Source organism: Prosopis cineraria, unplaced genomic scaffold, assembly GCF_029017545.1.
Source record: "Prosopis cineraria cultivar Desert tree isolate PC_DT_omini unplaced genomic scaffold, ASM2901754v1 PC7, whole genome shotgun sequence".
NCBI lineage: Eukaryota > Viridiplantae > Streptophyta > Magnoliopsida > Fabales > Fabaceae > Prosopis > Prosopis cineraria.
The window spans coordinates 25208138-25218651 of NW_026555338.1; the positions used below are offsets into that span (position 1 = coordinate 25208138).

Below are 10514 nucleotides of genomic sequence, written 5' to 3' on the forward strand. Positions count from 1 at the left end.
AAAAATGGCAACGATTTGAAATATAAATGGAAGAGGTTGGGAGGTAGAATTATGATTACTCCACATCTATTTGTGAGAAATAAATGTATAGGAGTTTTTTTTAGCCTAAATATAATTAATAAACAACTACTCATCATCCCTTATTAGATTAGCATAATTAAACTCGCTTCATTAAAATACGCAAGCCACTATATCAAACAATTCATAAGGGCATTTTAGAAAAAAAAATAAAGAAAAAATTATGTTAGGTTTTGTGAAAAACAACTTATTTAAAAATAAGTTTCATGAAATTCAAAAATCATAGATAGGTCTTTTAAGACTTGAGTATAATTTAAAGTTGGGATAAAAAGACAATATTACTCTCGCTTATTAGGTTACAATGACACAAATGTCCCTCTACCTAAATTAAATAGTAAGCTCACTCTCTTCATTAGTCCACCGCATAATTGCTCGCTTTGCATCGCTCTACCATGTACATTCTTCTCTCATCAATCCACATATTATATTGCTCACTCTCTTCTTGGAATTGTATGTTGAGAAAAAATCCATGATCTATCATCATCATCATCACGATCAATTGTGATCGATTTACTCTATACTTGCTTTACATGCTAAAGGCTTTATCTGAATCACTAGATATTTAATCATTCAATCTAAGTTTCATTGTTTTAAGTTTCATTTTCATTGTCCAGTTTTTAGACTTCTCACAAAAGTCACTACATACATGGCTATGGAAAAGAGATATGACAGTTTGTAAAATTGTTTGAATATCTGTGTAAGTAAATTAAGAAGTTCTACTAATTATAAAACATCAAATAGGACTTGTAAATTAAGAAATTTTACTCATAAATTATGAATTTATAATTGTAATTGGATGGTAAATACAATTTTAGACTACTGTTATAAAACACGAAATATATAGGACTTGTGAATTAAGATGTTTTACTCATAAATTATGAAACTATAGTCATAAATGAATGATAAATACAATTTCAATCTACTATTTTATAAAACATGAAATAGAAACTTATGAATTAAGAAGTTTTACAGGTAAATTTTGAAGTTACAATTATAAATGAATGGTAAATACAATTTCAATCTACTGTTTATAAAATATAAAATAGGACTTGTGAATCAAGAAGTTTTACTCGTAATTCTAAAGTTATAGTTTTAAATGAATGGTAATCATTCCACTATTTACAAAACACAAAATAATACTAGAATTATTAATAAGTTCTACTTATAAATTGTAAAGTTACAGTTTATAAGTGAAATATAAATATACTTTTAGTCTACTGTTTATAAAATACAAATAAATTTGTGAATTTGTGAATTAAGAAGTTTTACTCATAAATTTTGAAAGTTATAGTTGTAAATGAATGGTAAATCACTAAAAAAAAAGTGGATTAGTGACAGAAAATTCCATCACGAATCAATATAAAATCCATTACTAAATGGGTTAGTGATGGAATTAGCAATGGAATAATTCTGTCGGTAAAAACATTGTCACTAATTTTGTTAGTGACAAAACTTAAAATTTTGTCACTAATTAGTGACGAAACTAGTGACGAAATTGTAATTCCATCGCTAATTAGCGACGGAAATTTTTTGCACTTAACAAGGATTAGCTATTCCAATTCTATGATAGAATGCATTCCGTCTCTAATCCGTCACAAATGAAAATTCTATAAAAAAGTCATCATTGCCACTAGTGGGCTAGTGCCACCTCATCACCATGTCACTGTCACGTCGTCGCCACGCCACCATGGTAATCTCCACGTCATATATTAACTTTAAATGGGCCTTGGCTAATTTCAAACTCATAACTTCACATCTTTGTGAGCCTTTGCGTCCAACCTTATTGCCAGTTGAACTGAAGGAAATTTTAGTCTTTAATTGGATAACTTAAATATATAATATTTAACTACCTACACACACACATATCAATAAATATATAATTTAAATATATTTTATTTATTAACATTAGTTTTATTTATCAACAAAATAAATTAATTTTTTATATAATGCTCTCCTGTTTAAAAATGTAAGATATTTTTAATCAAATCTCACCCCCAATAAAGTAGTTACCTATTTTCAAACTAACTATATCTTTTATATTACCCTTATTAAACATCTTACAATAAATAGGGGCATTTTTGAAAAAAAGATAATGATTACACTTCAAAGACTAAAATGCCTTACATTTTTTAATGGAAGGAATACTTATTTTAAATTATATTATAATTTTAAAAATTATTTTTATAAAAATTTTAATATTAAAATGAACAAATACTTTATTATCACTATATTTGATTATAATTTTAATATATAACATTTTATATTTGTAAATTATTTTTTAATATTTTTTATTTAAATAATAATAATTAAGTATGTTACTATGCTATCAAAAAATAATTAAATATATATTAAATTATTATAATCATTATTAATATCTAAATAATTTAAAATAATAAATTATAATTACAAAGGTTTGCGACAAAAATTTTCCATCAGAAATGCTATCACACAATGAGAATAATGTATCCTAAAAATTATCGATGGGCATTTCCATCAAAAAATTCTGTCGCTAAATTATTTCTGATGGTTTAGCAATAGAATAGTGACAAAATTTTTAGTGGCGCAACATTCCGTCGCTAAATGTTGTCGGCAAAATTATTTTTGATGGTTTATGATAAAATAGCTATTGATTTTTAGTGACAGTTCCATCACTAAATTTGTCATTAAATTAGTGACGAAATAAATTTCTATTGCTAAATTCAGTTGCTAATTTACTGTTTATTTTTTGTAGTGAATTACAATTTTAATTTATTGTTTATAAAACATGAATAGGAATCATAAATTAATAAGTTCTACTTGTAAACTATGAAGTTACAGTTATAAATGAATGATAAATATGATTTCATCCTACTATTACAAAATACAAAATAAGACTGTGTGAATTAAGAAGTTTTACCCATAAATTTTGAAGAGTTACAATTATAAATGAATGATAAATATAATTTTAGTTTACTATTTATAAAACATGAAAAAGGACTTATAAATTAAGAAGTTTACTCATAATTAAAAAGTTTATAGTTGTAAGTGAATAATAAATACAGTTTCAAACTTATTCTTCCTTCCGTTTCTATTTGTAAGAGAAGCAAAACTTTGTTAGTAAGAAGAAAGCCTTTTATTTCATTTAAATTTACATTTCTTAATTTCTTCCTTCCAATGTTTGGTTCGTATTCTAGTTTTGTTTTATTAGCGCACCCGTGAGCTAAAGAATTTTTTCCCCGGAAGGATTACTTGTCCCGACGATGTTCATGTTGTTCCCTCTTATCATTAATATTTTTTAATAAAAAATTGAGTCATAAAATATATATACATATCCATGATTTATTATGTATGCACACATTTCTAGACACATATTTAAATAATATCAAAAGGACTAGTTAATTCAAGTTAAGTTTCAAGTACCAAGTTTAAAAATTTACAACTTAATCTTTTAATTTTACAATTACATTATGATAAATTTGTAATTTATTTTTTAAATTTTAATATGATTGAAAGAATAAAAAAATTTATTTTTTCTGTTAAAGTTTGAAATATAAGTTGAAAAATTTATCACAATAGAATTATACATTTAATAAAATTTGATACTTGAAATCTAACTTGAATTAATTGATTCTTTTGATACCTCTCTATCATTCTTCCGGAAAGTACAGAAATTTATGATAAAAAATTAACTATTATTTTTTTAAATAAAAAATAAAATTCTACAAACATACACCAAAATAATAACAAAGTAATGCGGAAGAAAAAAATTTGCATCTCTCTCTTTAATAATTCGCTAAAATAAGCAAGAAATAGGAACTTATACTTTCCTTATATTCTTCTGTAATATAAATCCAAGCTAGAAATATTGAAATACAAGGAATTCTATCTATGTGACAAAAATTAATAAATTAATAAACTTAAAATTGTTAAACACACATTTAATTTCTCTATGGATTATCCATCATGATCATGATCATCATCGTCTATACATATCATCAAGCGGATCTTGGAAGGTGATTTCTGTCAAACATGTCTGCAGAATCAGAGTGAAGTTGCTCATTGCCCAATCTGGCCGTCAAGAAAGCATAAAGCTGCAATCTGCCAAACATGGAGATGAAATAAAACCAAAGTAAAAATTTGCAGGCATTTGAATCAGAAAATATTTACTAAAATGTGCGTGCTGATGCCTGATAGATCATAGCATATAAAATATTTTTTTGTTAATTTTTATTGAATCCATCATATGATTAATAATTACTCTTGGAAGAAAGCAAAGAACAAAACTTACTTTCGAATAGAGTGATTCTCTTTTCTCTTCCATGCATTTTGCGAATCAGATTGGTACTTTTGGCCTAGTCTAGCCACAATGGGAAAAGCAAAAAGATTTCTCAATATATATATATATATATATATATGAGAGAATCATCAAATGACCTTTCAAATCATTTTGGATCGGACACTCACTCGAAGTAGTGGCTGATATTAGTATCATTATCAATCTGATCTACTTGAAGGTTGACAACTTTTCCCTGACTTCTCCATTGCACTGTTATAAAAAAAACAAAAGCAGATTAATGAAATTAGATAGAAAAAATAAGATATAAACAAAGTTTTAAGATCTCACTCATTCTTTTAAATTATATCTCCTAATGTTAAGTAATTATATCTATTTTCACTTAAAAAAAAACTTAGGATTCTCATGCTTCAGAGAATCCGTAAAAGCTTCAAAAACAATTAACGGCAAGAAAATAGAAATAGTGCTAGAGAGAGTGATATTCTTATCAATGATCAAAATATGCAAAGAATTAAAGCTTTTTTTTTTTTGGATCTCAAAGAATCATATGAAAGGAAATGTAATGTAAACAAACCTCATTTAAAAATGTAAACCTGTAGGTTACAACTTTGAAGATGTTTAAAGTGCTAAAAGCTATAGGTTACGCATTGTATTACCAATGTCTATCATCCCCACATATCATCAAGTTGATCTAGGAAGATGATTTCTGAGAAACAGAACAGGTGTGAAGCTGCTCATTGCCCAAGATATCTCGGCAATCAATGTACATTCTCCAACTCCCATCTTTCTTAGGTACTAAAAGAACAGGTACAGTACAAGGGCTAATACTTTCTCAAACCAACCTTTTCTTCAACAACTCTTCAACTTGCCATTAGACTTCAGCATGTTCCTAGGGACTCATCCTATAAGCAGGCTTGTTAGGAATGACTGCTCCTGGAATGAAGTCAATTGCGTGCTATATGTCTCGCATGGGAGGCAATCCTGGTGGTATCTCATTAGATATTACATCTAGAAATTTTGACAATAGCGGAATGACTCCTGGGGATTGGCCAACTCATCGTTCACCTCAAGCAACAGAATAAAGCTTATCATTTAGGCTTCAGACTTCGACACCTTGAATTCCTCCTTAGTCATCAAAAACACTAATGGCTTAGAAGCGCTAGATTCCTTTGAAGATTGGCTAATCTCACTGGGTGGTAAAGGCACTAGTGTGAACTTAACACCATCTTTCGTAAAAGAATAGGTATTTGCTCGCCCGTTGTGCATAGCATGTCGGTCATATTGCCATGGCCTCTCCAAGAGAAGGTGGCATGCATCCATGCATGGGAAAACAACATCACATAAAACTTCATCACAATATTGATTCCTAATAGAAAAGGTCACAAGGCATTGTTTAAAAACTTTTACCTCATTCACTTTGTTGAGCCAATGAAACTTGTAAGGTTACGGATGATCTTGTGTTAGCAACTTCAATTTCTCCACCATGTAGTCAGATACTACATTTTCACAACTTCCACTATCAATGATGACATTACAAACTTTTTCTTGGGTTATGCAACGAGTGTGAAATATGTTACGTCATAGCCAAGGTTCTTCTTTGACTACAGTTGTATGCAGACTTCGTTTAAGCACCAATGCTTCTCCCTGATCAGCAGGTGTGACCTCCTCGTCATATATAGGATCAGTGTCGTAGAACTCAGAGTCCTCCTCATCTTCTTTAAGTGCTTCATACTTTGGTCCTTCCCTAATGGTGACAACCCTTCAAGTAGGACAGTCCGCAGTAATGTGGCCAAATCCTTAGCATTTAAAGCATTTGATTACTTTAGAGCCAGATTCCTTAGCAGCATTAGATGGTGGTTTAGGCATAGTGATAGAATGCAGCTTACTTGAGGAGTTAGTCTATTGAAATTTTGCCTTACGGCCTTCTGGATAACCCCTATAGGACGACAGCTGGAAAGTAGATCTCTTGGGCGTTTGCTTCTCAACACGCATGGCTAGACGGATGACATCATCAAAGGTCCAATATTGCTGAAGCTGGATTGGACAACTGATATCTATGTTTAAGCCTACAAGGTACCGGGCTATTGTTTGCTCCTCATTCTCCTGAATGTCACACTTCATCATGAGCTACTCAAATTCTCTGGTATATTCTTCTACAGATAAAGATCTCTGTCGAAGATTTGCAGCTGGTTAAAATTATCTTGGTAGTAATGATCTAGCAGAAATTTCTTGGTGAGCTAGCGTTTCATTTTCTCTTAGGTCTCAATCTTAGGCTTTCCCTCACGTTCCTGCTTCCTTCTGAGGTTTTCCCACCAAATAGAAGCATGTTTCTTGAGTTTAAGGGCGATAATTTTGACTTTCTGCGCATCTGGAATCTCCTTGTATTCAAATACTCGTTTAACAGTTTGCAGCCAATCTACAAACTCATCTGGCTAGAGCCTTCCCTCAAATTCAGGAATGTCTACCTTGATGTCATTATGGCAGAATTGTTGTTATTGTGGACGGCGGTGGTTGTCAGTGGATGATAAAATGCTGCTTCCTAAATCTCCCTCTAAGTTGTCTCTATTGTTGTTTAACAGAGTTCGCTGCAATTCCACAGTGGCTTCCAACTCTCGTATCCTATGTCTCATCTCTTCCATCTCAACCTCGTGCACATGCCTATGTCTTGAAGGCATTTTGGATAGGCGTCAAGGCTAGGAATATTGGAAAGATTGGGATGCAGATGGAAACGTTGAAAGGATATAGGGGTAGAATAGGATTTTTAGAAAAGATAGGAGCAAAATGGGAATTTTTGACATTCTAGGGGTAAAATGGAGATTCTAAAAAAATGGGGGTCAAACTGCAATTTATAAAAAATATAGGGGTCAACATGAAATTTAGGTAAAATTAAAGGGCAAAGTATAATTTCAGGAAAGTTTAGGGGTCAAAATGAAATTTCAAAAACTTTGAGGGGTCAATATTAAATTATGGAAAGATTTGGGGCAAAAATATAATTTTTTGAAATATGGCTGACTATGAATAGTGACATGGCAACCGTGACTCGTGGCATCAAACGATTGGGCTGACCTGTCGTTGACCATTTATAGAGATGACGTGGCAAATGATGTCATCGTCGTCTTCCTTCAATTGGCGCGTGAACCGGTGGTGAGGCGAGTGGGCTTCCGACGATGGTGCGTGTATGTTTTTTCAATGACAGGGAACCTCCTGTTCCACATTTTCGGACCTCCTGAGTAGATAGTGATGTCAGTTTTTCAAGAAAACACCTAGATTACAAAACGCGAAAATGTTAGGGACTCCTCCACTAAATCTCTCTCTTCTCCAGCGTACTTTCTCAACTGTAACTTACTCTCTCACTCTCTGGACCTGCACTGATACCAAAATGGCACAGAGATTGAATGGAAAAATGCACTTATGATTATTTTCAAACTTAGCTGCTTATTACACTGGATCCGTGGCCTATATATACTAGAGTCATGGCTAAACGAAACAGAAATGAAACAGAAGAATTAAAACAAGGGTTTCATAGGTTACAAATGGGTTTTGAATGCTTTTAAATGGGGAACGTTTCTAAGGCATGAATGGACATTTCTAAGGCTTCAATGCAGCAACTTCATTAGCTTCCATTTCTGCCGTTTTCTATTTCAAATAAGTCAAGGTATCGTAAATGTATGAGATTTCTTATGGAATCGGGTAACTCCACAACATAAATAGTGTTACATAGAGATAAAAATCGCATAAAATTATGCTTTGACAATTGATCAAGTGTTACATTGCTCCAACTCCAACTGAAATATTGATAAGATCCAAGAGGCACGAATGTCCGTAATTTTCTACTTTTGTGCAGATGCACAAATTGTATAAATTTATTATACCCTGGCACTAAAAAAGATAAGTGACAATTTTTTTCTAAAATATTCAGCACTCCTTCATCCTCTTACCTTGAACAAAATTCTCCATATATAAAATTTTCCAAATCATTAAGAAGGTCATGCATAACAAAATGTGTTTCGTTTTGCATGGATTTTTGAAAAAAAGACCTTGACACAAGTTCCTAGAAGCATTCATTGCCTCCCTCTTCAATTGCCATATCTAGGTGTGAGACTTGTAAGAAATCTTGAGCCGTCCATAATAGAACTAACTTCTCCTTATTAAATTCATAATCTTTAGGGTATAATGAACAATAAGCAAAGCATCGCTTAAGATGAGAGGGGAGATAAAGATAGCTCAATACCAAAGCAGGAAGAATATTGTTATATGAAATGTTCCATATCTCACTTGACAAAATGGCATTCCATTCCTCCCAAGATAATTTCTTATACAAGAGACTTCCAATTGTTTTCAAGGCCAAAGGCAAGCCCTGCTAATCACTAGCAAAGAGATTCTAATAACTATGTAGCACCATCACTGAAATTCACTTCACATTGATGCAACAACAAATAAAAGATGCATGTGAGATAGTGGTAAAGCAGAAGGAACAAAACCTGGCAATGAAATATGTTTTCGTAATGCATAAAATTGAGAGGCAACATTTGAGTTGAGCGTTTGTTCTTTTAAACAGAACAGAGTTGAACCAGCAAAAAGCTTCTTCATGGACTTCATTTGCGATGCTTTAGATTGAGAACCCGAATGCCAGAGTAAGCTCATATTTTCCATTGCTCTCAACAAGAATAATGCCAGAGTAAATGCTGCAAATTCAGCAACTGTTATGGTTAACGAAGTTCTTAGTGTAAATTATGTGTAATTAAATGTCTTTTTATTTAAATTAGAAGCATATATGCAATTGTGTGCTGACCAACAATAACAAGAAGCATTTTTCCTTTTGGTAAGTATAGTTGTTATACGTGGCATGCATTGCACAAGTTTATAGACACACATGCAAGCTCCTTGGGCTAGATATATGTTGGTGAACTCTCTGGTTTTTCTATAGAATGGACAATATTCACCTCTCTTCTTCACTCGTTACCGTTTGAATTTAAGCTTTGAATATAGAAACTAAAATTTGTCGACACAAAGTTATAAAAGCGATTTAGAGACCAAGTTAAGTGGCACATAAGAAACCACACATCGTCTTCATAATCATCTGAGATAGTAGCTTTTGCAATACTTTTCCATTGCCTTTCACAAAGAATATCAAAGTAAATCCTTGTCGCTGTTAACAAAGTTTTTAGTTTGATAGGGGAATTCTAAATCCTAAGTAAATATGAACAGAGAAACAATTCAAGTGCAATAATGTGTCATAAAAAAAATGTCTATTTATTAAAAAAAAAGATTTGCCAAAAGCTCCACAAGTCTCAAAGTAAATCCTCTACAACTTTGGAGCATGATTTTAAAAAAGTTATGTTTTTTTTTTAACAAATTAAATCTCATGGAAATGCAAAAACAAAATCTAATCAAATATTTGGAAGACAATGAATGTGCATTACATATATACATGGACAAAGAAGCCTCACATTTGAGTTATTGCTTGTTCTCATGCTAAAACTCATAGATACCGCAGAAACTTTGAATCAATGTTAACACAGGTACATGTATAAATTCAATCATCAAAGTCAACGAAACACAGAAGCAAGAAATAGCGTAACATTTTTTTTTTTTTGGGTTTTAGTGCAAGAACCAATGGCTATGATCACAAATGTACTTCTGCTTCTGATTTCGTTGAAGAGAAAGGGGTATGTGTAAAGGAATAGATGTACGCCAAAAGATAGAAAAAACACATACCTGAGTGGTGGCTAGGAAATACAGTAGTTGAGTCATTTGTACTTCAAAAATTGATCAAGTTAGCATACCATTATCAATCCCTGATTCCCAATGCATTGGAGCTTTGAACAATCTTAAGAAAAGACCTTTGAAATCCAACATTGTGAGATTCCAACATCTACTAATGTAAGCATGAAGAAGAAAACTTGTATCGTGCAAGCTGCTCTGCTCATGGCCGTGAAACCCGAACAGGGAGGGGGAAAAAAAAGAACAAGGCTGGTTTTGAAACATTCCAAAAGCAATAACCAATACCTGTGAAGTCCTTCAGAGAGAGCCAAAGATACTCACTCGTCTTTCCATATACTATGATGCGATTGGATCACCCACAAACCATTCTATATATTTCTGCATTCAACCACAAGTCCTATTATAACTGTCTGGAATAATATATGTAACAATCAAATTA

General features: G+C 31.9%; 1 protein-coding gene across 11 annotated transcripts in view; it reads right to left on the reverse strand.

Moving 5' to 3' along the window:
- Nucleotides 1–10514, reverse strand: part of LOC129315317 (putative disease resistance RPP13-like protein 1) — a 40354-nt gene that overhangs the window by 25061 nt on the left and 4779 nt on the right. For 7 of the 11 annotated variants that reach the window (XM_054958935.1, XM_054958932.1, XM_054958928.1 and 4 more), the window contains exons 2-3: nt 10070–10453; nt 8833–9036 (exon numbers count right to left, since the gene is read on the reverse strand). The gene's annotated coding sequence lies outside the window, so the exon portion shown is untranslated. Of the gene's footprint in view, nt 1–7417; nt 7615–8582; nt 8719–8832; nt 9037–10069; nt 10454–10514 lie in introns of all 11 variants that reach the window. The other 4 variants (XM_054958934.1, XM_054958929.1, XM_054958930.1 and 1 more) reach the window with 3 other exon arrangements.